The sequence below is a fragment of the Ambystoma mexicanum genome, chromosome 3q (genome assembly GCF_040938575.1).
Source record: "Ambystoma mexicanum isolate Mex_15411 chromosome 3q, UKY_AmexF1_1, whole genome shotgun sequence".
Classification (NCBI taxonomy): domain Eukaryota; kingdom Metazoa; phylum Chordata; class Amphibia; order Caudata; family Ambystomatidae; genus Ambystoma; species Ambystoma mexicanum.
In genome coordinates, this window is record NC_090926.1 from 682,955,998 (window position 1) to 682,983,744 (window position 27,747).

Here is a 27,747-nt window from a genome sequence, read left to right on the forward strand (position 1 = left end):
TTTCAACTGAAGCAAAAAAAAAGCAAAACGTTTGGGGAACTGTGTGTGTGTGTGTGTGTGTGTGTGTGTGTATATAACACGGCCAGCCAGCAAGAAGGCGGTTTGGCAGTTACGTTCCCTCATACACATTCATCACTTTGACATGAAAAATAGGATAGTGGAGAGGAGGTGGGTGGGGGATGGGGTTGAAGTTTATAATGTTTAACCATATTGTAAAATGTAGGTATATACTTGGGTTTCTGGCCTGCCCTGTATCAATGGAGTTCACGCACCAATGACGTATTGCAGTACTGCACAGCAGGATTCCTCGATCCCGCCTCACTCCCTTGGGGTGTATTTTTCCCCAGTGACTAACCCTCCAAGGGGTTCCAACTCACACTAACATTTCGTTAAAAAAAATACTTCTCTCTGAGCAGGGGCGTTGCTAGGGGGGGGCTAAGCGGCTATAGCCCCTGATCTTTTGGTTGTAGCCCTGGATAGAATCTCAGGAGCTACAGCCAAAAGGCTAGCTAGCCCCCAGTCCCGACAGTTCTGACATCAGCTTAGCCCCAGGTCTTTTCCAGACCTAGCAACTCCCCTGTCTCTGAGTCTGGTTAGAAGCAGGTACAGCAGAACCGGTCAGAGCTGCAAACAACTATATTTTCAGGAGCAATGCTCTAAAGTATTTTCTCTGCCTAGCACTTAAAAGGCACATCCCCAATTTCCCTTGAAAGTGTATTAATGGTTCAATGCTGAGTGGCTAATCCATTTGTAAGTCCCCCCTTACTGATTTCTACGATTACTTGTCTTTAGTTAGTTTACACTGGAAAAAACAGGTATCCGCGATTTTTTGAGGGGGGCACATGGGAAAACACTGATGAACACAGAATCTGAAATTGTTGTAAAGCACTGTAAAAATAACCCCGGAAGTAACAAAAAAAGAAACCCCTAAAACAGGAAACCCTAAATAGAGCAGGTGCAAAAGGCTAGCTGGCAGGTTTTGCCTTGCAATTTACGTGGTTTTATTACAGGAAACATGGGAGGAGGGGGACCTAGTTCTAGATTGTTTTTTTATTTTATCAAATAAAGGCTATCAAAGGGAAAAAAGGAAGATCCTATGGTGGTTTGGCGACCCAATTTAAGGGTTCACTTGACTGCAAGATAACTGAATTGGAGAGACACCCAGATGTCCTGATGCAATTCTTCGAGCTAATGCCCAAAGTTGGCAAACCAGGTGCGCTAATGTGTTGGACTCAGTCACGCTAATGAAGCGTGAAATTGAAGAACTGTTTAATCGTTCACCCAATAAAGGCATACTGATTTTAGGTGGTGGGGATTCAAATAAAAGAGAGGGATTACAATGCTGGCACTAGCTTATAAATATGGGGATGAGATCAATTAATAGTAGAACACCAGATGACACCCCTGGCTCTCTAACATTTAGAAATTCATGAGGTAACACCACTATCTATTACTTCCTGGTAACAGTTCACTGTTGGGCAAAGATTAAATTCATATGGGTCTTTCTAGTGACCATCACACACTAGTACTGACCATCCGTTGGGATGGGGGCTCTCCAAAAGGAAATATTATGCAACACCTGACAGAGGTCAGTTGTAGGTGACAATCAACTAAGAGGCGAGGATGGGAAACAGTGAACACATTGTTTGTAGAAGAGCAGATACTTAAATGTAATATCCCCATCCTGTTAAATGAGGAGGAGAACCATGTGGTTGTTTTATCCACATACTTGAAACTCACATCTGATTCTTATAAGGTTTTCACAGTTTCAAGTGTGGGTAACATTAAAAGAGAGGGGAAAAATGTATGGTTTGACAATCATTGCAGAGCCGGGAAAAAGTTGTTGATGACGTTATTGGGAAAGTGGACTGCATCAAAGGGGGAGATTATATCCACTAGAGCTCAGTACAAACTTTCTATTAATAACCGAAATTAGAGCTAGACCGAATTGTTTGGGAAGAATTGGAAACGGTGAGTGAGTAAAGTAAAAAATTCTAAAGAATTCTGGGAGGATGTGAACAAGGGTCCAGAATATAAAGAACAACTGTCTGGTATGGAAACTCTGACTTTACAACATTTTGGATGATCTGGAAGGGGGAGCAAGGGCCACCATACAAGATATTTCAAGGGGGTGGGGAGTTTGACAACATATCTAGCTCACACAAGATTGGAATGCCTTGCTTTACGTGAACTGAGGTTATAAAGGCTATTATGTCACCTAATCGGAATAGATCAACTGGAACAGACGGAATCCCTGTAGATCACTACCAGGATTAAATTGAAATTTGGGCCCGCTCCTAAGAATATTGTTCAACACAAGTCTAGTCTAACATAATACCGGATGATTGGAGGAGGGCAATTATTGAACCCGTTTTTAAGAAAGGCAGCAGCGATAGCCCCCAAGCCTACAGACCTATCTCCCTTCTCAATAAGAGTTTTAAATTGTTTGGGAGATGTCTTTTAAATGTCATGGAGGACTGGGTAGCTTCAAACGCCATCCTTACCCCGATCTAACTAGGTTTCTGCATCTTAGATACGTATCCCAAAATTCCTGCAAATCTTGATCAATAACTATACAGCATTTATGACTGCACTTGTACAGGTTGATTCAAAGAAATTAGCGGTCACGATTTGCTGCTGGTTTAAAAGGAAGGGGAACTTTCCCACTATGTGGTGTAATGCAAATCTTCTTCCGAGAGTACATTTTTTCAATTACCTGTGGATTCGTTTTTCTGAATCTTTTACAGCTAATGCCCATTCTGTAAAGCAGTTGCTGCTAATGAGACAGTCTATATGGGGCATATTCCGCTTTATTAAGCAACATAAGCAACACCTGCTTAATATTACAAAGTTAATCTATGCAGCCTGCACACTTGGGATGGTAATATATGGGGCGGCAGTGTGGGGTTTTTCAGACCACATGGCCATTCAGAAAGACGTAAACTCCTTCTTGAAGAATTTGCTGGCTCATCCTAGTTGTGCACCGAACTATGAAACACTTAACAAGATAGGCCAAACCTTTATTCAGAATGAGTTAGCTATGAAATCAATTTTATAATGGATTAGGTTATAGTCCAATCCAAATTCATCATTAACTCACCACATCCTGACAAATGTGTTAAGTAAAAACGGGTGGAGAACATCAAATGGTTTACTCACATAAAATATATGTTAGGAAGTATCAATGCCAACACCCATTTTAACACCCCAACATCAGTCAACCCTTTGATGAGTTGTGATCTTAAAAAGAGGCTAACATTTTTGGTGCAGGATGCAAGGGAGTCTGTGGAAATCGTGAAACCAGTTAATGGGCGGTTTATGATCTTAGCCACTGACACCATAATGGATTAGTTGGGGTGAACCAACACTAATCTCAAAGGTTCTCCATCACCAGAGCCCGCTTTGACTGTCTACTTGTATGTGAAATTCTACCCAAGAGATCAGGGCGAGAGATTGAGGCAAGGTGCCCCATGTGCCAAGCAGATGTGGAGAATATGTCACACTTCTCTTTTGTTCGGCTCTGCCTACGCATTCATGAGAGCAAGATTAGAGTTGCCTGCATTTAAAGATAATAGATGACTTGGCACCGCCCGGCCCTGTAGATTTTATTAAATGGGGTATCCCTGATCACGGCTAGGGCACGGTTCATCTATATATGAAGAGCTTGGAAAATATGAGAAAATAAATTAAAGGTGATGTATAATTTTGATGATTAGGCTTTCTGGCTCAGGCAAATATTTTGGGACTGCTTTCCTGTATTTTTAAACAATTAAATGCACTTTATGCTTAGTAAAGGCTGGTTGGTAAGGTTATTTCTTACCTCAATTATATATTTAGGGTGGCCATTTGCTGACCTCTAGCTCATTGTTGTTTCGCCTTTTTTCACTTTTTGCACTTCAGCGATTTTAGTCCTTATAAGGAGAGGTATCTAGCTAAGCTAGCCATGCCGCAATAAATTATAAGTTGTCTCCAGGACAGAAATACTAAAAGGTGTATGTGTAGATATTTTCTCTTTTGCTCTGGATCTAGAATGGGACAAGTTTTATGTATTTTTGTGGAAGTTGTTTTTTTAAAGTTCAATATGTGAATTTTATAGTAATTTTATTTGTTTTTGTACCTTATTGTGGCTGATGTTACTTTTATGGATATTTATATGCAAAATTAATTATTTTGACTGATTGGGGGTCATTACGACCCGGGCGCAAAGGGATACAGGGCACCGGTAATGACACGGGTGCCGGTAATCCCTTTGTGCCCTATTCCGAGGTCCCTTTGCGGGTCTTTCCTTAACGCCTGGTTTTAGCAGGCGTTAAGGACGGGACCCGCAAAGGGATACCGGGGTCAATAACGGTACCGTAACTTACAGTACCGTTAGTGCCGCCTTCCCCCTTTCCATTGAGCCCTATGGGGGCTCGAATGGGAATAGGGAATGGCATTTCAAATGGGGACATACCGGTCCCGCAAAGGGCGGAATGGACCGGTAAGTCCCCATACCACCACGTCGGTGGCAGTACCGGTATTGGTGCTAGTCATGGCGCTAATAGCGCCATGACTAGCACCAATCTTCGAATGAGGGCCATTGACTGGTACTTAGGGGTGTGCTTTTAATCATTCTAGGGCACAGGACCTCATTATAAGTTTGCTAGTATCCTGACAGTAAATCAACCAGGATACCAGCAAACCGAAAAACCATTATTTCCACTTTGTCCGGTGGAATTTCCGCCAGATTAAAAGTGGCAGTAATGGTGGTAAATCCCCATTCCATAGAGTCGCATTGGACTCCATGGGGGTATTCGTCCTGTATTACCGGCACTGGTAATACCAGGTATTTTTGCCTGTAAGGCCCCTGACTTACCACCGTTGTCAGCTGGAGGTAAATCAGGTGCCCCACCGGCAAACTTGTAGTTGGTCAGTACGGTAACGTGCCAGTATACGTTAATACCGGCACGTTATTACTGCACCGGCCAACTTATAATGAGCCCCTATTAATGTTTTTCTGCCTTCATCGTCTTTCTGCCTTCATCCCAGCATAGGCAAGGAAAGCAGAGATCTGGCTTAAGATCAGATGGAAGACCAGTGGATGTTAGCAGGTTGCTGATCTCTATTTGATCTGTCGCTTGTGATATTTATTTTGCAGTTGAAAGTCTAGAGTTTGGTGGTTATTTTTCCTCATCAATAGGAAGCAGTGATGGCATGGTGCCGCCCCTTTAAGTTGCATTTTGAAAGCAGGGACGGGCGGTACGCTGAATGAGCACTATACGTTATTGAGAGAACACAATCTTTTCTCTCCTCATGTTACCACTCTCATACAACCTTCACAGACTCGTGGCTGAATGACATTTAATGGTATTTTAATCCCTCAGATTGATTTGTATTGTTTAACAATCAATTAAATTTACTTCATGATTCCATAAAGTGAACACAACCTTTTTGAACATTAGTGAAACCCTTTCACGGGTTCTGCAATGTAAAGCCTTAACCAACCATAAACAACAAAATGTAAACATTTAAATAAATTAACCGGTTATTAACAAATACCAGTCTTACCACATCAAGGAATGCTGTATAAAAATACTCCTCCCACACAATAATCCAAAATGACAATACCCTGTTTCTATGATGACAGACTGTGAAAAGTTCCCAATGATACCCCTGGCCTCATAAACTTAGAGTTTAGATTGCATATTCAATGAATGACCACTAAAAGAGACACACATGACCATAGTAAATTTGCAAAACAAAAGAGGTGATGGCTGGAAGATTTAGAATGAATCCTAACCACTGGCATTGCTCCGGGCAACCTGACAAGCATTTACAAAAGGGGAAAGATCATATGCAAATCAGGCTTGGTGCCACCCCAAAATCAGCATTGTAAATGTGCATGCATCCCACTTGAAAAAGTAAAATAAAAAAAAAATCCAAAAGGCTTCTCTTCATTCTCTTGGGTGAATTGTGATCTCCAGGGCGCCCGACTTGAATCTTTGATTAGGTAAGGGAGCCCATTGAAGTCATCCCATTACTAGGTGATATTATAGACACTACAAGTGGGGCTCAATCTGTGCTTCATTTCCTTTTTCAGGCTTCTAGAAAATTACCTCCTGAAGCATTTAGGATACACTCCACGGCTGACACCACCTCCACAATGGCCTACTGGCTGTGAATGCCAACAAGTATATGCATTAATAGGTGTATACAGACAAGTAATCTGTGTTGTTGAAAATAAGAGATTGGAGCTATTTTGTGACACAATGTTTGTTTGTTTTTAGATTTGTGCTAGATGACACCCCCCACCAAATGATACACCAGGGTCAGGAATTATCCACAACCTACCATCATCCTTAAGAAGGTTGCTTAATATTTGGCTAAATTATCAGCCATCATTGGACGACCGGAACATTATGTAGATGTCATTGAATAAGTAGAGTGCTATTTGATTTTGAACACACCTTAGAGTGGATATACGTGTGAGGAATTTGTCTAGTGAGTCACTGTTTTAGGGTTCTTGAATAACTCATGTAGTATATATGTGTGTATGGAATGTGTATGTGTGTAAAGTTGTATGAATAGTGAAATGAATCAGTGGATGTAAAATTATTGTGAACTAGTAGGTGTGTTTTATGAACAAACACTGTCAAGTTGTGTTGAATTTGTGTAAAATAAAAATTCATATTTTGTGGTAATAGTCACGTAAAATGTGTTTATGTAAGAGTGTCTCCAATCTTACTTACCGAGGACTATTGCATTGTTATTTCACATGACCACTAAAAGAGACACACATGACCATAGTAAATTTGCAAAACAAAAGAGGTGATGGCTGGAAGATTTAGAAGCAATTTTACCAGTGGCATTGCTCCGGGCAACCTGCCAAGCATTTACAAAAGGGGAAATACCATATGCAAATCCGGCTTGGTGCCACCCTAAAATCAGCATTGTAAATATGCATGTATCCCACTTGAAAAAGTAAAATAAAAAAGAAATCCAGCCTGACATCTCATTCTCGCCCTCTTACATGTGGCATTTCTTGCTCTGTTGCACACACTCTTAATTGACTTAATATTTTTATTAGATTGGTTTGGTTGAATAACAAAGTAAATCATCAACCTTTCAACAATTATATCTTTATAATAAACAATAAAACAAAAGACAGGGATGTTTAAAAACCTATTAACATATAGTGTAAGTAAAAATAGATCACATTGGGCCTCTTTACACGGTAGGCGGTAAGGGTTTACCGGTACCGGTATTTTACCGGTACCCGTAAATCCTTACCGCCTTACTACGAGGTCCCTTTGCGGGTTGGGGAATTTAACACCTGCTTTTTGCAGGCATAAAAAACCAACCCGCAAAGGGACCAGGGAGCTAATTACGGTACCGCAATTTGCGGTACCGTAATTAGCGCCTTCCCCATTCCGATAGAGCCCTATGGGGCAAAATTGGGAATGGGGAAGGGCAATGGTGGAAGGGGGAATTACCGCCCCGCCAACCTTGGAATAGGGCGGTAATTCCCCTTTCCACAAAGGCAGTGCCGGTATTTTACCGGCATGAACCATGGCGCTAACAGCGCCATGGTTCACCGCCATCCATGTAATGAGGCCCATTGTCTTAATATTATGATTGTTAGTTAAAAATACTTCACAACGCATGACGTTGTATGTTTTAGATATTTGTCTGATTTGTGTTAATTCACCCTGTTTTTCAATTTTTTGTGTGGATAGTCCTACATAGACTAACGTGCACAGACATTTCAAATAATAAACAACAAAGCCAGAATTTCATGTATCATAGTGCTTGATTTTATTTTAACCAGTCTTTGGATAACATATATGTACTGCATTTAAAATGCAGTTTTAAGTCGCATGTGCCAGGAACAGGGAAATGCTTTACTTCAATTTAGTAGAAATTGTTGCTCTTCTTTTAAATCAAAACAGTCATCAATACATAATTCGATACATTTGTCTGATGTTTATAAATCAATTGGGTATATTCTTTAGTGACCTTTCAAAATTCACTATCGTTTTGGAATATAGGCCAATATTTATAAAATATCTGTTTTTCTTGACCTGCCACCGGTCCAAATGTCAAGACTTGACGGGTCCAAACGCCAACACAGAATTTACTTTGAGAGATTTCATGTTGACATTAGGTGATAACAAACCCTTTCTTTGGAAAGAGTTACTTTTTCAAACAGTGTGTCTAGAATTTGATTTGCATATCCTCTTGATGAAAATTGATTATGCTTGGTTGTCAATGCCGGTGTGTAAAATTTGTTAGTGCTTCCAATATGTTTACCGCATAGACAATCAGAATATTGTAAGCTTGCAAATATTTTGGCTGGATTCATAGAAATAGAATTTTGATCGGTTGGTTTAGTAAATAATCTGAACTGCAACGCGGTCTCAGTAGATACCTCAGTATCTAAAAAAAATCAACTGTGGACGGGACAACTAGAAAAGTAAATGTTATGCTAGAATTAACTATATTGATTAATTTACTGAAATCATAAAGATTGTTTGTGCTTCCTTCCCAGGAAATTAACATGGCCAATATGGCATATACATAAATGATCACCCTTCTGCCACAGATCAGATGATAACACATAACTGTTCACACATTTCTCAAAAACATGTTTAGTATGGGGGTGGAAAGGGTGCACCCATATATATTCCACAAGCTTGCTTGGAAAAAAATCATATAATATCTGAAATAATTTCAAATGAAATAAATGTTTAAGAACGTTGTCAAAAGCTCCTATTGTGCCACTATGTTATTCGTAGTACTTAAAGTTAATTTGACAGCCAAATGTCCCTCTTTGTGTGTAATGTTAGGATACAGGTCCACTACAGCTGCTGTGGCAAACATCATTATTGGGGGAAAAACAACTGTTTCTCTGTTTATTTACAAAATCAGTAGTGTTTTTGGTGTAATTATCTTCAAGGCCCAACGCCAATTCTAACAAACAATCAATGTAAATGCCCAATAGTTCAGACATATTGCTAATCAGTGAGACATTTCTTTTAGGAGGCTCTATTATATTCTTATGAATGTTAGGCAAACAATATGAAACTGGAGTTAGTGGATGATTAATAATGAGAATTTTTGCTGTTTTGCCATTGTTATAATGATAAATCCATGTCAATCACATTCTCAATAATATCCTGATGTCATCAATGGGTTCTTTATATTGAGTTTGACGTACTTGGCAGTGGAACTCAGTTGTCTTAAACATCTTGGTTAACCTCAAGGCTTCTCCTTTGTCTACATTTTCTATTGTCAAACTTTTGTCACTCAAATTTGACAAGGCCTAGTTTTCAATCTCTCTGATATTATTCTTCATTATGACCTTAGATAAAGGCATCTTACTTTTTTATTTTAAAACGGTGTTCATAAATTTGATTAAGGATCAGTGGTGAATGTAAGGTGTACAATAACTGTTTCCTTTAAATTCCTTGTATTGTGTCAATGTCAGTTCAGATTATGTCATCTTTTCGAAATATAACTAACTTCTGGGTCATTTTTTGCAATTCAGCTTTTTTTTGTAACTTTTTACTTTTATTTATTAGAACATATTTGTCATCGTTTCCATAGGTATTGTGCTGGCCATTCATGGAAGGCCTTCCTCAGCTTTTGCTTGTTCCTCGCTTTTTGTATTCTCTAAGATTGGGTCATAACACCTACTGTTTTAGTTGCAATAGACAAAGAAGGTTGTAGTGTGCACTTCAAAATAATAGTTTATACACTTATTTAAAAAATTACTTTTCATTCACAATGCTGGTATTTGCATTGGACAGAATCTGATGGGGAGACGTGATCATGTCAGCACACTATGTCTTCAGGAACACAACTGTAAACTCCTGGAACTCTCACCCTATGCTACAGGCCCAATAACGTGCATACTGAATGGTCTATACCCATATATTGGCTTTAACAACATGTGGCCGGCTAAATGTTTTGGCCTACAACCCCCATCAGCCCTAGTCAGCGTGTTTAATAATGAGAGATCATAGGGGTCATTGGTCAAAACATATGGAGTACCACAAGCTGGCCAAGTCTGGTCTATAGGAACACAATTAATTCACAGAATGGATGTAGGAGTGTCTCTGTGCTCTCTGTGATTCCAACAAACACAGTTTGTTTGTGGTCTTTCAGTTCGACTCTTGAATGTCGACTTTTTAAATTCTTTTTTAAAATGTGCTTGTGTAGTGGTAGTATGGGAGGAGGCATGGTGTAAGGGCTGGAAGTGGGGTATTCCTATAATAATTGATAAAAATTTGACATTCAAGCATCAGACTTGAAGAACACAAACTAACTGTGGTCGACGCAATCACATAGACCCGTGTCACTAAAACAGGCAGGACACAAATGTTAATTCAAATTACGTCCATGAGATATTTCCTCCTCCTCCAAGGCCAGAAGGAGAGTAACAGGATTTTTCACCAGAGCCCCTATGTTTTTATAAGAACATTTGCAGCCTTTTAAGTGGAAGCCCTATACTTTTTATGTTACTTTTTATCAAAAAACGAATTAAAGCAGGAAACAGTAAATTAATTCAAGTGAGGAAGGAATGCAATGTTAGCAATAATTTATAATACTGAATTTATGGAACATGTGACTTTAAAAAGTGAAATAAAATACATTTGGTTTCTTTTTTAAATTACCCACAATGTGTTTTATTGATAAGAATATAGGTTATCAAGTTTCAAGTTTAATTAGATATACATACAGCCGACTTGGGCTTTGTATAACCCATGACAAACAACATTTATACATTTTCCAAATTAAAATGAAAGTCCAATACACCACACTGTAAAACATGTAACAAACATCTTAATAAATTATTCAATACACCTTAATATTTCTACTATCTTAATGTAAAAAGCACGATAAAATATGTTAGATTAATATCATTCCCTCTCATAAAAATCATCCATAAATTAGGGACTTCCGTTATGTCAATAGCATTATTACAGGATTTAAAATACTTATTTTGCAGATACATTAAACTTTCACAATTCATAATCAAATGGTGTAATGATTCCATTACCTGATTGCGACATAGTCGGCATTTTCTTGACTCAATTGATAATCCTAATCTTTCTCCTTTTGTCTACAACGCCTCAAAAACGTTGAATTTTAGGAGTAGATATGTTATGCTTGGGTAGGCTAGAGTATACATTGGTGGTTTATTCTAGTGAGTCGCTCTTCACAATACGCTCCACTATATGCATGTGATGCTTTCTTTGTCATGTTTTGCTCATAAACGAAGTCTCTCCTTTTTAGCCACCTTTTCAGGGCACTTATTGTGTGAACAGAGTCACGTCCCATTGTCCATTTCTTGTGTAATTTGTACAATGAGCTCATAGTGCCAAGAAACACATTGCCTTCCAAACGCAAGAACGCTTTCACATATGGCACAATTAACGTGTCTATTTGCAGAGTACGCACCTTTTCATAAGACATCACACATTGACTGAGGTAAGCATACCAGATTCCTTTTATATTTAAGATACAGATATTCGACACTCACACATTGGGGGAAGTCACAGTCATTTTCTCAGTAATTTTGCTTCAAAGGCCACAAGACACTTTTCATATTTACGGCCCCAAATCTCTACAGCATACAGAAGTGTGGCCCTTACTTTTGGCATATAAATAGCAATGACAGCTGATACTGAGTAGCCATTGTTTCGTTCAATACATATATAGATGGCATTTGCAGAGGTAAGACACCGTTTCTTCAGTGCCAACCAATGAGCTTCCCAATTTAGCTTCTTGTCGATGATAATACCAAGATATGTGGTGACTTGTTCAATCATTTTGGACTGTAAAGTCCTCCTGTATCTCTTCGGTCAAATTATTTAGTAAAGACCATTGTTTTACTTTTTTCAATATTGATTGACAGACCGTTAACCTCAGAATATGCTACTAAAGAATCAAGCATACGCTGCAGGCCAACAGGCGTGTAATCAAGATTTAACAGATCATCTGCGTAAGCAAGCCATCCTAAAGTGACACTATTGATCTTTACTGGATTTGCTTCAGGTAGATTAACCTATATCTGGCTGATATGAAAGATGCATTTAAACAGGATGGCCGTGATCATACACCCTTGTTTAACACCACAGCAGGTTGCCATGTAATGAGATAATCGTCCTACTGCATTTAGTCTTATTCGGACAGTAGTATCTGAGTGGAGTAGGATGAGCATTCTTAGGGAGCCTTGCGGAATTCCCCACATATTCAATTTCTGCCACAATCGATTGCATAACACAGTATCGAAAGCAGCAGAGAAAGCAATATATGCACAATAGACATCTAAATGGCGTCTTTCCCATGCGTGTTCGACGAGAGATGTTAACATCAACAAGTTGTGTGTTGTACTGGATTGGTCCCTGAAGCCAATTTGATTAGCAGGTAGTATTGTTTTCGCATCGATCCATGCATTAAATTCAGGTAAAAGTACTCTAGTAAAAATCTTGGAGGAGATATCCAGCATCGCAAGCATGCAAATGTTAGCTGGTCTATCCCATGCCCCCTTCTTATGGACAGTTAAGAATATATACACATTGAATAAACTATATTGGTGTGATTATGAACAGATGCTGGAGAGTGGATGGAACAATTTCCATAAGTATTCTGGAACTGTTAAGGAGTCAGCCCAGAGCTATCCATGAGAAAAAGCAATAATTGCGTGCACTGAAATGTGTACTGCACAGGCCAACAGTCAATACACCAGCTTCTTTGCAGAAAGTAGAACCTTCTTTTTCCATGTATTTGCCTAAGGAGGAAGTTACGAGACTTTACATTTGCCTGCAGATTATTAGGATGCAGAGAGGTCCTGCTGGTGAGGGAAGAGGCGGGTTGGGGGTGCAAAGCTTCTGCTGGCAGGGTGGTCTGCTAACACTTTTTCCCATGTAGGATTGGGAGCAAGCTCTAACTGGCTTTCTGCTCCTTTGCAGCAGGGCTTCTTCTGCTGTAGTGCTACAACAAGTTAGAGTCATAATAAGGAATCTTATGGAATGGGGCACAGGTGTATTTTGCCCCTTATTTATATTTCCTTTTAAGTAACTGGCTGAAACACATCGGCCCTCATTAGGACCCTGGCGTTAAGGGTTTAACGGCGCCGTAAAAGGTGTCGGCGCCGTTAAACCCTTAACGCCTTACTACGAGGTCCCTTTGCAGGACCCGACCTTAACGGCTGGTCTAGACCAGTATTTCCACCAACCAGTATGGGAAGGACCGGAGCTTGATGGTGGAAGAAAGCCTAACTTAATCTAAGAAAGGTTGAATTCTTCTTGAGAGTGGAAGATGAAAGCAGCAACATTTTATGTTCACAGAAATACGGGATTTTAGAGAAAAGTAGGAATCAGGCTAAAGCCCAAGGATTTAGATTTGGTAACCAGCATAGGAGCCATACCATGGCTTAAACGAAAAGAAAGCCATGATTGGATCGTAAGTGGATGATTGCTAGCGGTCAGACGTAAGAACGCAGTGTTTGCTGGATTTAGTCCTCAATAAATGGTATCAGAAAAGAAAACTCTCAGACGCTCGATGATACACCCTCATGACAAATAGGCTCCTGGCACCTTTAGTTGATAATTTGAGGGAAGTGCTCTGACAGAGTCCCAGAGGGCCTCTCCCTTTGAACATTGTGATAGTATTGGGAACAAATGAAGCCGATTTTTTGTAATCAGGTTCTACTCCTCAACCCCCATAAGCAATGACGTGCCAAAATTGTAGTTGATGAGAGCTCAGACTGGGAAGAATCGCAAGCACAAAGAGATTCTAAAGAAGTACAGACCTGGCAAATTGAAACCTGTCCTGGTGAACCCTACTCCTCCTGTGTGTAATGAGGGTCGGGTTGCAGGGGTGTCCCCCGCTTCTGTTAAATGAAGAGCGGGGGGACATGAAAGTGCACAAAAAAAAAAGAAAAAAAGGACCCTGCAGTGCCGTCCCATGTAAGTGGGTGGGAACTGACGCCACAGGGATCGAGGGAAGGCACAAGCACACTTCTGTGTGTGCCGAGATTAAGCTAAGTGGCAAGGGTGGACTGGGGTAAGGGAATGCGGGCCAACGTGGTCTGTCTGATCACTGCATTGCGCCGTAATTGTCGTTGACATTTCCATCTGCGGAATTATGGGCGGTGCAGTGATTACATAGATTCCGCCCGACGATATTCAAGGTGTTCCTGAGCCTATCACATATGTTATCCAATACCTACTTCTGCATCTCAGGGTACCTTCAGTAAGTGACCTAGGGGTGTGCAGAAGATGCTAATTCTCTTCACCCAAACATTGCCCAGGATGCAGTCATTACCCCAAGTTTATACTGGCTCTTGATTTCATTGCTCCAGTCAAAACAGCTCCAGTGTTTAGTGTTTCTAGGTTAACAACCACACACATTACAATCCCTTTTGAGTCTTGACTCTTAAGTGATTGATTAATCTATGGCTGACCTACTAAGGTTTCACACTGAGCCTATTAGTTATATGTCCTTGTATCCTAAGATCAATCAAGAATTCCAAAAAATGTGCCTTTTGTGATGCTAGGAAACACTCCTTCAGCCATGTTCCCTTTTCTTTAGACTCAAGGGTAGTTCAGACTATGGTAAACAGACTTGAGGATTGTCGTGTGGTAGCGTAAAGATATAAGAATTCAAAAAGGTACGGTTGGGAGCACTCATCTCTCTGACCAAGCCCAGACTCAACCTCCCTCTTTCTGCACAAACCGGCTTTCCTTGCCTAATGCATTTAATCTAATCACGGTTACTGGATCTATTTTTCTGCAACTCACAATTTAACCCTTTTTTGTGCTGCTGCACTAATTACTGTGATTTGTGTTCTTGTTTGGGGTTTGGCTGGCCTCCTTCAGCTTCTGTGCTCTCAGTTCTGGCTCTCATTGGATGCCACCATTGCTATGATTCCAAAGATGCGGGTTATGTAATGTTCACTTCTCTGAAGTTCATCTTCAGTCCCTGAACCTCTAGCACCCATTGACGGATTGCTTTGTGTGAATTCTCATCTCTTAGATTTATTTAAAACAAGGCTCCTTATTACATGGACATCTTTGCCTTCTGGTTACCAAAGCATTTTGAGTGAAAAAGGAAAAAGCGAAAGGTAAGTATCCCAGGATCTACGTAGCTTTTCACACACTCCCTCTTCATGGGACCTGTACTTCCTGGCTCTTTCCATTTTCACTTGGATTGAAGGCAACCTTGAGGTGTCACATTGATCTAAATCCATCATGTGTGGTGGGGCATCATCACAGTCTAAGCCAAAGTCTGGCTGCTGGGCCAAGGGGGGTGACAACCTTGAAACTGGATGTTGAGAAAAGAACGATGTCCGGTACAGCCCAGGTGGTGGAACTCAGTTTACATACTAGGACATGAAAGAAGCACAGTTCATGGATCAACGCTTTCTCAAGTTGTGCCCAGCGGAAAGTTGTCTAACCGTTTTCCTGTTCGAGTTCCTATTCTACTGGGACACTGATATCCAAATCCACTGGGTTTAAATTGTGACTGGTGCCTTGGAAAAAGTCCTGCAAGAAAGAGCACTATCCTCGTTGGTTTGCCTAAAGTTGCACTAGCTAGAGGAGGCAATGAGGTAAATGGGGCAAGCCTCCAGAGAGCCATTCTGAGAGAGTAAGAGTCGGCAGTGGATATTCGCCATTCCTTTAAGCCTGTGAAGCAATTTGAAACGTAGCCACTGTAAAATGAGTGCACACAGTGTTCCAGGTAGACCCCCAGCCATCCAGAAAGAGGTGGCGCCTATGATGATGTTTCTGAGCCTGCATCTTCAGGATAACCCTATGACAATGCTGGAACACACCTCACCCCAAGAACGGTTTTTGGAGGATCCATGATACACCCTATTGGAAAGAAGATGCCTGGTCTTTTTCATCCATTGATGGAGGATCCAGAATTGTATTTTACAGCTCTGGATCCAAGGGCATCAACCCCTTCTCCCACCTCTCTCAATCCATCTCATGGAAGCCCTAGAATTTGGACGACAGCCTAGAAAGCAGGACATGAGTCTGTTTATGTCACCTGTAGATTCCTTTTTAAGTCAAAGATACAAAAACAGCTGCTGCACCTTTCCAGAGAGCCATACTGACCCCTCCTGCTTTTTCCCTTAATTGAAAATCAGGGACAGTACACATTGCTGGGCGTGTAGACATTGTTTCCCAGTCGCTCTGTATCAAGCCAACTTTGGAGATGCAGACTGAACCAGTATTGCTGCTGACAGCTCACTCTGTTCCTCAGAGAAAACCTTTGAGCGGGGACCATCTTTCCACTGAAAAGTGACATACTCTTATCCATTCAATGGTCCTTTAAGGAACTTGTATACACCATGATTCTCACAAAACCCCTTTCTACTCTTCATTCAGCACCAGTCCAGTTACCCGTTCTGCCCACCTTGTTGCAGATATCGATTGGCGCTCTTGTGTGGGATTAGGGCTTATGTACAGAACTTCCCAGAAAGTATATAAATGCAAAATACACACAATAGACAATGTAGATCTGCAAGGGCGATCGAAGTGTAGATGGGGCTACTTGCAATTATTATGGAAGTATTCAAAATCCCGTTCTGACTCAGTAACTCACAGCTGATGAACCACTTGGACAATAACACAGATTGCTAACAGTATAGTACTCCATGACTGGGTGGCTCTTAGCGGCTTGTGCCTGAATGGGATTAAATAGGAATTTCCGATGGGCGGCACTCAGACACCTCTACCTGCCTTTTAACGTGATCCGATTCATACCATAAGGAATCTTGGTATTGCCTTCAACTCGGCGATGCCCGTGTACTATCAAATTGACCTTACCACGAGGGACACCCAACACCAACTCCATATGCTAACACCCCCATTCCTTGAATTCCAATGGAAAGTGGATGTTAATCAAGCAAGCGGGCTGCCTCACCTACTCCATTGTATTTCCATATGACCAGGTCTTCCATAAAAAGCTCCGAAACCACTGGAATTAATACAAAATAGAGCGTCTTGGCTGGACCTTGGATTCCAAAGCAAGAATCCTGTCACCTCCAGTCTAAAACCCCTTCACTGCCCTCACCCCTTAGAAGCTGAAGTGGAAGCACTATCTCATGACAGAAACTGACTGCTACACCGCCCATAGGGAAATGTAGAAAGGAAGAAATGCTTGCTTCTTCAAGTAAGTTACACACTCTTTATTGTACTTGGTTTGGTGGTCCTTCAGTGTTCATGGACAATAGGATGGGTAAGCACACGAAGGGACAACTACCAACGTAGGACACTGGGTGCCTCACACCCCTCCAGGAAGCCTCTCTCATCCAACTCCCAACCGTCTCTCTCCAGCACTCCGAAATCCCACATTCTAACATCAGCAACTATGACAGCATCACCCTGAACACACACGTGCCATAACAACAGGAAACTCTCTGGAATAAAGACTCTAAATACCCAATGCCAGGAATCCACTGCTACCCACCCACAAGGAAACTACGATACATCTGGAATAAAGACCCTAACTACCCAATGACAGGAATCCACTGATACCCGCAACAAGGAACTCAGAAAAATCTGGAATAAAGGCCCTAACTACCCAATGACAGAAATCCACTGCTACCCACCCACAAGGAAACTACGATACATCTGGAATAAAGACTCTAACTACCCAATGACAGGAATCCACTGATAACCGCAACAAGGAGCTCAGAAAAATCTGGAATAAAGGCCCTAACTACCCAATGACAGAAATCCACTGCTACCCACCCACAAGGAAACTACGATACATCTGGAATAAAGGCACTGACTACCCAATGACAGGAATCCACTGATACCCGCAACAAGGGAACTCTGAAAAATCTGGAATAAAGACCCTAACTACCCAATGACAGAAATCCACTGATACCTGCCCGCAGGAAAAGACAGGGCAACAAACAGTGGATGCATCTACATTGCACTTGCAAACATAACACACAATGTAGGGAAAATAGCACAGACGAGAATCCATAAAATGTACCTTCTCTTTAGGAAGACCTTAAAAATGACTTATTCCAGAAAGCCACCAAAACCGGCTGGCCCTAATCACGGCTACCAAAGACTCCTATCAAGCACAACAGCGCCATGAATGCACAGGTACAAGGTCTTGACCCCAAACTTAATTCATGACCTGCACTCAAATCCCCCCAGCCGTTAGCTAGAATGTCAGCAATGCCTCCTGAAGAATGCAGCCACTGGCTTCCTGTGAACATTGTGTCCCCTCACCTTTCTGTCCTCTATCTCCACGCTCTTCCCACTTTCCACTACTCCATCGTTTTACTCCCAGCGCTCTTAAGCAGATCACATCTGAGCTCAGAATGATACAGAGCACCACAAATGAATGCCTAAATAAATAAAGCCAGGCGTGTCTCCTTGGCCCTTCCGGATATTTACGTTAAACCAGACTCACACCCAAGTCATGGGTATGGGTACCGGCTTGGGCATTGACGCATGCCAATCAGCATGGCTCAATGATTCTTTCACCTCTTTGATACTAAGCAGGAAAGGGTCTTTGACGTACCTTTGACTGAAAGAATTTGTTTACTGACTTCTTAGATGGACAGGTCCAGTAATGCACATCAAACTTGGAATACTCAGTTTTCCTGCTGCGACAAGTGCAGCGTCAAAGCAACAGGGACAATACAGGAAGCATCCAGGGATCTAGCAACAACCCTTCCTTGTAGTGGATCCATGGATTTGAATTTGTTAATATGGCATAATGGTAGTGAGGTCCTGAGCCAAAATAAGGCAGTTTGTTCTGTCTTTTCGACTTACTTCAGAACTGTTTATGGGGGCTACGAAATAGCGATTGGAGGTGGTATTGACCAACCCCGACCTCATGAAATAAATGTTGATACCCAAGTTTTCTAGAAAAATACTGAGATGATAGTCGCATCCCTGGGCATATGATGCTGCCCAATTAGTCCCAGGGAATGCATTGGCACACTGTGGAGTTTGACATCTTATTTCCAGTGATGCAGAAGCTATTTACTGACTGCATTAGTAAGGGGACATTTCCGGCACCATGCAGCCACAACGCTAATGCCCAAACCTGGAAAGGATTACCAAATGCGAAATCTCCCTCCTAAATGTAAATGTTAAGGTATTGGAAAAAACGTTTGCAGAAGGATTGAGCCGAGTAATGCCCAGCCTGATGCATATGAATCAGACAGGAGTTATCGGTGGCAGAAACAGCTCAGATAACAAAAGAGAAGGTTTTGGAATGATCCACCTGGATCAATGAGAACCCTACCCATTGGCAGTGGTCAGTCTAGATGCAGTGAACGCTTTTTACTGTGTCAGCTGGCCTTACCTAGACATGGCCTTGCAGAGGGTGGGTTAGGTGAAGTGTTCATGAAGGAGTCTAAATACCTCTGCTTTGGAGTCCAAGCCCAGGGTCTGGTAATAGTTATAGGATCACGCCATGTCCCAGTACCTAGAGGCACATGGCAGGGTTGCTCCCCGTGCCTGCTACTCTCCAACCTATGTTTAGAACCCCTGGCTTGGTTACTCAGAAACGGTAAAAGAAAAGAACGCATGGGATCCAAACAGGAGAATATGCCTCTAAGGTGATCCTGCATGGAGTGGATTTGCTGTGCTCATATCTAATCCCTTCTCCACCGCTCACGTTGCTGCAAAGTCTTGGAATGCTTTGGGAAGATTTCAAACTATTAAGGGAGTGCAGCTAAAACAGAGGTATTCCCAATTTCACAACATTGTACACAAGCCTTGCTTGATGGACTTCAATACTGTTGGGCAAAATGGCTTCAAATATTTAGGAGTGACAATTACTAGTGGTACACCGGCATCTCCTTTCTAAGAATGGAGGTGGCAACATGGGTCAGATATGCTACAATGTGGCCACAATGAAAGTCTTTCTAGACCTGCGGGTACCTGCAGCAGCGCATAATACACCACATAAATTGGACCAGAGTATAAATGGAGCATTGCAGACTTCTGGCTGATAACAACTGTTGGCCCTGCAGGAGAAGGGGGGGATCTCTGGTGCACATTTTGTGGGCATGCAAGAGGGTTTCTGCCTTTTGGGATCCTGTCTTCGAGAAGATGGTGTTAATAACTGGCCTCACCATTCCTAAAAGCATCACCCTTTTGGTACTGGTGCTCTTTGTACCCTCTCCATCTCTAGTCAAGAAATGGATCTACGTGGCTGTGCAGATAGTCAAGAAACACATCTTATAGGCATGACACAACTGGCAGAAACTGGAGTCAAGACTAACTCACTCTCTCGATGAAGGAGAATGTATCGTACCAAAGAGGATAACTGTTGGATAATTTGGAAGGACATGGTCCTCTTTTGTCGAGTATTATGCTTACAGTATGGGATCGGAATCGCTTTCCCTCATTTGTCTTACTCGCATATCGTACCACTGACTAGTGGAGCTCTAGCAGGCCATGTTGCGTTTTGCTATCTTTTGTGTCGTCCTGGTGGCAGTAGATACATAGAATAAGCGGTGTAGTTAGATAGGTCTGTGGAAAATGTTTGCAAATGAAATTGTAACCTCACCCCGGAATCTAGGTGCCTTATAGGTACTATTGGATTAAGGTATTGGATTCTAAACTTAAAGTGTATTAAAATACGTAAACCACCAAAGTAGTACTCACCTACTGGCAGGTCAAAATACCAACTTTGTATCTGTACCTTTTAAGACAAGCTGGCCACGTGCTAAATGAGTATTTAAATATCTCTGACTAGCTGGTGCTCTTCTTTCCAGGGAAGCTGAGTCAGAATGTATTCCCAGGGTCCCTGACACAGGGCGCCCATGACTCAGCCAGCCCACTCAGGTTCCAGGGCTGTGCACATGAGGGGTGATATTGAAATCTGCCCCTTGTAAATATGAGATGGTTCTGACAAGAAGGCAAAAACTTTGCAACGCGTGTCCTTGGATATTCGAAACCATGGAAAATACGACTCCAACCAAGTTACCAGGTGATTATTTTCACAGAATGGGTCAGCAGCAGGAAGAGAACCAATAACACAGGCTGACCTTCTCAGACTTCAGACTTGCATTCAGACTGGATGAGACTGAAAATGCTGTAACCCCCAGGGCACCTTTTTCACTACCACCGGAGTTGCTATCCTACATGGCCCGTAAGTAAACGTGCACCCGCCCCTCATCTAGCCTTCGAATGTGCTCTCCAAAACTATGCTTTTGAATGACCTTGTCATAAGTTGGCAACAGCTTGAAATTGTGTGAGTAGCTGGACATATTAGAGCAATGCCTGACAAGTTCCTATCTAATACTTCTAACTAAGCAAACAGTGTTGATTTGCTAATGCTTGTTTTTAATAGGACTTGTATTTCTTTTGTTTGTTTGTATTTGTGTGCAGAAAAGGGGTGTCAGTTTTGAAACTAAATGACTCACAATGGACAAAGATGAGAAGAAGTGGTGAGTCAGTTTATGAGGGTGAAAATACGTGGTACATATACCAGGAACAAAACAAACAGAACATAATATATATGTAAGAAAACAGGTGACTTTCAAAGGTGACATTAACTATAGGGGGCAAGTACTTCAAATGAAAGTGAGTACTATTTAAATATACAAAATTACATTATTATCACTGGAGGTGGTGATGGTATTTGTATTTGTATTTTATTTATTTATATTGCGCACCTAACCCCAAGGGGTAGCAAGGCGCAGGGGCAACAAGAGGATTGCAAAGCTTGGTTACATACAGGGCAGAGAAGTCCAGTCGTGGTTACAATGCTGGACACGCCAAAAAGAAACAACGCGCGCTGAAGAGGCATGGGTTACAGAAGTATACAACATAGGCAATACTATTTACAATACATCGGTTGTCTAGTGACAAGGTATCTGCACTGATCAGTTGGCAACCTAAATATACATATTTACAAACATAGTAGTGGAGTGTCAGGGCAGCAAGAGAGCTTGTTAGGTGTCATGAATTTTGAGCCAATGGATGGTCTTAGTTCTAAATAGGTGGTAAGGGAGGTCCTCCCTGCAAGGAGGTGGAAGGGAGTTCCAATATTGTGCTGCTTTAACCGGAAAGCTGTTCCCACCCGACATGGAACGCTTAAACCTTAGCACCAGGAGGAGATTAGAATTGGTCATTCTAGAGGGGCGAGCAGAGGTGGGTCTGGTGAATCTAGAGATAAGGTATTGAGGGGCTGCTTGGTGGAGGCATTTGTGGGTCAGGGAAACCGATTTGAGGAATATTTTGTCTTTGGTGGAAAGCCAGTTGACAGACCTTCTAGTATCAGGGATGTGGGTTTTCTTTGGGATACTGAAGGCCGCTCTTAGGGCATTATTTTGAAGGATCTGAATTTTGTTTGTGATGTATTTGTTGCATCCTACATAAAGTGCATTGCAATAGTCCAACTTGGACAAGATCAGAGCCCTGGCTAAGGTGATACAGTTAGACGGAGAGAGAAAAGGTTTGGCTGCTCTGATGAGTTTGCATGTGTAAGAAGTGGCGGATGCCATAGCATTAACTTGTTTTTTAAAGGTGAGAGTGGAGTCTAGCTAGAAGCCAAGGGTTTTTACCTCCTTGGCTACTGTGATCTTATTGTTGTCAATTACGAAGGAGGAGTAGTTTTGGTCTAGTTTGTTCAGGTTATGAGTGGACCCTAGAATGAGGAGTTCTGTTTTGTCATCATTCAGGCATAGACCGTGTGAGGCCATCCATGCCTGGATGATGAGGTACACTTTGTTGACGAAGGCCAAATCCTTGTCATAATCCCCCGTCAACGGGATGAGGATCTGTGTATCATCGGCATAGTTGGTGTAGGTGATACCCAGACCGTCTAGATCATCAAAAAGGGGCTTTGTGAAGATGTTGTACAGGGTCGGGGAGACGCAAGATCCCTGAGGTACGCCACAGGTGATGGGTGTTGGGTCGGCTGCTGCTAGTAGGGAGAAGAATCTCATCGTGCGATTGTTTAGAAAGGATTGGATCCAGTCAGTTGCCTTATGAGAAAAGTGGGCGGCTTTTTGAAGGTGGTCGCATAGGATCTTGTGGTCGACCAGGTCGAATGCAGCCGAGAGATCAAGAAGAAGCAGTAGTGCCACTTTACCCTGATCTCTCAGCTCATCTATCTGTGCCTTGAGATCTATGAGTACGGTTTCGGTGCCGTGTTGAGGCCTGAAGCCTGATTGTCTGACTCCTAAGAGATGGAAGTGCTCAAGCTAATGTTGGATTTGTTGGTATGCTATTTTGTCGAGGATTTTAAGAAGGAAGGGTACTGTAGTGATGGGACGGTAATTGGTGGGAGTAGAGGGATCTAGATTTGTTTTCTTAAGCAGGGGGAGGACCCAAGATTGTTTGAGATTATTAGGTACGCTGCCTGATGTGAATGACGCATTTATTAGTTTGGTAATAAATGGTGCGAGATCACGAGCTGCATCCTTTATCAATTGTGCGGGGCATAGGTGCCCATGGCAATTCGAAGGTTTGAGGGTGAGGATGACCTTTTCTACCTCTTTAGTAGATACTCTGTGGAAGTTAAAGTGGGGAATATGCACAGGGGGGTGTGTCTGAGTAGGGTGTCTCTTTTTAGGGGTGGGGATACTGGGTTTGGTGGAAGAGAGAAGGGAATCTTTTTTAATGTTTATCTTAGTCTTGAGAGAGGAGATTTTGTTAGCTAAGGCATTTTGTATACCGTGCACCAATTTTTGTCCTTGAGGCACAAATCAGGAGTTTGGATGGGAGATTCAACCTCTTTTAGTATTGTAAAGAGCTCTCTAGTGTTGGATTTGGCTTGTGAGATTCGAGTACTGTAGGACGTTTGTTTGGCCAGGATGATTTCTTTTTTGTAGTGAGAGGCTAGTTTACTCAAATTTTTCTTATTTTTTTCTGAGGGGAGTGATCTCCAGATTTTTTCACAGCGTCGCTTTTCTTGTCTGAGGGCTTTAAGATGAGGAGAAAACCAAGTGTTGATATGTTTTCTGGGTTTGCTTTTTTTTAACTTCAGTGGGGCTATGGCATCAAGAGAAGAGAGCATGACACTATTATATATGTCTACCATCATTGAGGGATCTGTGTGGTCTGGAATGGCATTCAAGGTCGGTGCGATTAAAGGGATCAAATTTTCAGGGGTGATGTTCTTTTTATTTCTAGTCTTAACAGCTGGAGCTATACTGTCATTTTGCGTTGGTGTCACCTTTTGGGTGAACGAGATCAAGTAGTGGTCTGTCCAGGGCTGTGGGAGTATAGAAGAGATCAAGACTGGGCAGTTGTGCACAGCTAGCCAGTCAAGGGTTCTGCCTTTGGTGTGAGTGGGCTCTGTGATTTTTTGGGTAAAGCCTAGTTCCTCTAAAGTATTATTAATTATTATGGCGTTAGCATCTGTGGGGTCACTAAAACCAAGGTTAAAGTCACCTAATACGATACTTTGTGAGGAGGTCTTAGGTTTATTTGATAGGATGTTTGTGGGGTCTTCTTCAAAAGATCCTAGGGGGCCAGGTGGTCGGTAAATGAGGTGAATGAAGATGGATTGTGTATTAGATAAGGATAGCTTTGCAGTTAAGGATTCACAAGATCCTATGTTGGCTGGTGACTCAATGGTCAGAGGGAATTTAGTTTTTGCTATAATGGCAAGACCTCCGCCTCGAGAGGTGGTACGATCGAGTCTTAGTAGCGTGTAGTCATCTGGTAAGGCTAACATAATTGCGGGGCCTGCAGTTGGATGTAGCCAGGATTCAGTGACGGCTAAGAAGTCCAAGTCTTCATTGTGGAGTAGGTCAGCAATGTCTGTAGCGTGGGCTACCATGGAGCGGGCGTTTATCAGTGCTCCCTTGGTCTCGAATTGTATTGGTTTTAGAAGTGTTAGTGAGGGTTTATGCGTGTCTTTCTGGGCGTGGTTCACGATAGATTGGTTCACGATAGAGTCTACTGTTTAGTTGAAGAGGGTGGTGGGAGGGGCTGTGAGGGCTGGAAGTAGCCTTGCTATGGGCTGATCTGGTTAAAGGGTCATACAGCCTTGGGAGCCCGGCACGTAGTTTGCGGTTTCTCTGGAGGACAGTGCAGGGTACAGAGATCCTATCAGTTGGTTTGTGAGAATTCGGTAGGGACTCGTGTGAAAGTGAGTTTGGTAACATGGTCGGGTATTGGGTATTCATAATATAAAGAAGTGATCTAAGTAGCACAGTATAGAGCGTATGGAGATACATTGTGTGCGTAGGTGGGATAGGAGAGTTTCAAGGTGGTTGTGGGCAGTTAGCATGCAACCGTGAAGCACCTGGGTATGAGAGAGCAGTGGTATGAGTACAGGGGCAGTAGCACACCACAGATGGGTTAGATGCAATTCTGGGAGCAAGGCACCTCTAGGCTAGTCAATGCAATCATAGATAGGCTAAATGCAGTTCTGGGGACAAGGCACCTCTAGGCTAGTCAATGCAATCATAGATAGGCTAAATGCGGTTCTGGGGGCAAGGCACCTCTAGGCTAGTCAATGCAATCATAGATAGGCTAAATGCAATTCTGGGGGCAAGGCACCTCTAGGCTAGTCAATGCAATCATAGATAGGCTAAATGCGGTTCTGGGGGCAAGGCACCTCTAGGCTTGTCAATGCAATCATAGATAGGCTAAATGCAATTCTGGGGGCCAGGCACCTCTAGGCTAGTCAATGCAATCATATATAGGCTAAATGCAGTTCTGGGGGCAAGGCACCTCTAGGCTAGTCAATGCAATCATAGATAGGCTAAATGCAATTCTGGGGGCAAGGCACCTCTAGGCTAGTCAATGCAATCATAGATAGGGTAAATGCAGTTCTGGGGGCAAGGCACCTCTAGGCTAGTCAATGCAATCATAGATAGGCTAAATGCGGTTCTGGGAGAAAGGCACCTCTAGGCTAGTCAATGCAATCATAGATAGGGTAAATGCGGTTCTGGGGGCAAGGCACCTCTAGGCTAGTTAATGCAATCATAGATAGGGTGAATGCAATCATAGATAGGCTAAATGCAGTTCTGGGGCAAGGCACCTCTAGGCTAGTCAATGCAATCATAGATAGGCTAAATGCAATTCTGGGAGCCAGGCACATCTAGGCTAGTCAATGCAATCATAGATAGGCTAAATGTGGTTCTGGGGGCAAGGCACCTCTAGGCTAGTCAATGCAATCATAGATAGGGTAAATGCAGTTCTGGGGGCAAGGCACCTCTAGGCTAGTTAATGCAATCATAGATAGGGTGAATGCAATCATAGATAGGCTAAATGCAGTTCTGGGGCAAGGCACCTCTAGGCTAGTCAATGCAATCATAGATAGGCTAAATGCAATTCTGGGGGCCAGGCACCTCTAGGCTAGTCAATGCAATCATAGATAGGGTAAATACAGTTCTGGGGGCAAGGCACCTCTAGGCTAGTTTATGCAATCATAGATAGGGTAAATGCAATCATAGATAGACTAAATGCAATTCTGGCAATGTGCACGTGGCTCAGTGTAGTGGCATGGTCATAGCGGTCAGGCTGCATAGTGATAGGCAGGACCAATAGATCATGAGGAAAAACGTGTTCACACATAGGTACATTAAGGCAAATTTGGACTACTGTGACAGATTGGTGGCTGACGAGGGATGCAAGAGTACCTTATCTAAAGAGGGCCAGGGGGTCTGGCAGACGGCAGTCACGGCACCGAACAGGCACAAGTGCAAGGTGCACAGTGGTTATGCAAGATGCAAATCAGGCAGAATGCAATACAAGGCTAAGGAGCAAGAATCACATGCGTGGCAGTTTTAGCTAGGTAGTACATACATGCAGATGACTATTTATCAGTGTGTATATATATATATATGTATATATATATAAATTTGGAAGGAGGGCAGAAGTTATTGGAAGTGATAGAGTAGTACAGAGGGGTGTCTATCAGAGTAAACAAGAGGCTCAGTATTCCTAGCGCGTAACCCACAAAGGGTGGGGACAAGAGGCAACAGCATGGGTGGCTTGTTCCATGTGGCAGGCAGTCATTTAGAGAAGCATACCATTAGGTGAGGGGTAGCATGCATCGGCAGGTTAATCAGTGACAGGTGCTGTATGCAATTTAGTCATTAATATAGGCGGGTGCTCGTAGGTGGGAACTTTAAAAGTCTCATGTCTCGAGTTGTGAGAGTGATGTGGTGGTCACTTTCGTGCAAATTGTAAAATCAGTGTCAGGTAGAGAGGATGGGGTGAGAGAGCAAGGGGAGCTCAAGTTTAAGCCAAGTTTTGAAGGGATCCACTTGTGTATAGGCACGTTATGAATGCCATATAAATGCCATATCATATCCACAATTGGGCTGGCTTTGATGGTTATGGTCAATGTGTTCCAGCGCAGCAGAGCAAGTAAGGTAAAAAGAGTGGAAGCGAGAGGAGGCACATGGAGGGTATGGGACTGTGCACTTGAGTGCAGAGGCGAATGGGAGGGAACGAGATGGCGAGAAAACTGAGAAACAATTAGACAGGTACCGGGGAGCTGACCATTGATGGCTTCGTAGACTAGGAGAAGGACCTGAAAAGAGAGCAGCTGTGCATGGAGAGCCAACCAGCATGTTGTTGTGAGGTAGAAGTGGGGGAGGATCTGGGTAGGTTGTAGAGAGTGTGGGTAGCAAAGTTGAGGACTTTGTCTAGAGGGAGGAAAGAGTAAATAGGAAGGCCAAGGAGTAGGCTTGAGCAGTAGCCATGTTTTCTGAGCTAGAAAGTGGTGATTACCATTTTGTAGTGTGATTAGTAAGAAAGGGGTGGATTTTCTGAATGTTAAGGAGGTTAATATGAGCAG

The 27,747-nt window shown here is 42.4% G+C and overlaps 1 protein-coding gene across 1 annotated transcript in view; it reads left to right on the forward strand.

Moving 5' to 3' along the window:
- PIK3R6 (phosphoinositide-3-kinase regulatory subunit 6) overlaps positions 1-27,747 on the forward strand; it is a 409,768-nt gene that overhangs the window by 35,101 nt on the left and 346,920 nt on the right. The gene's annotated exons all lie outside the window — the stretch shown is intronic.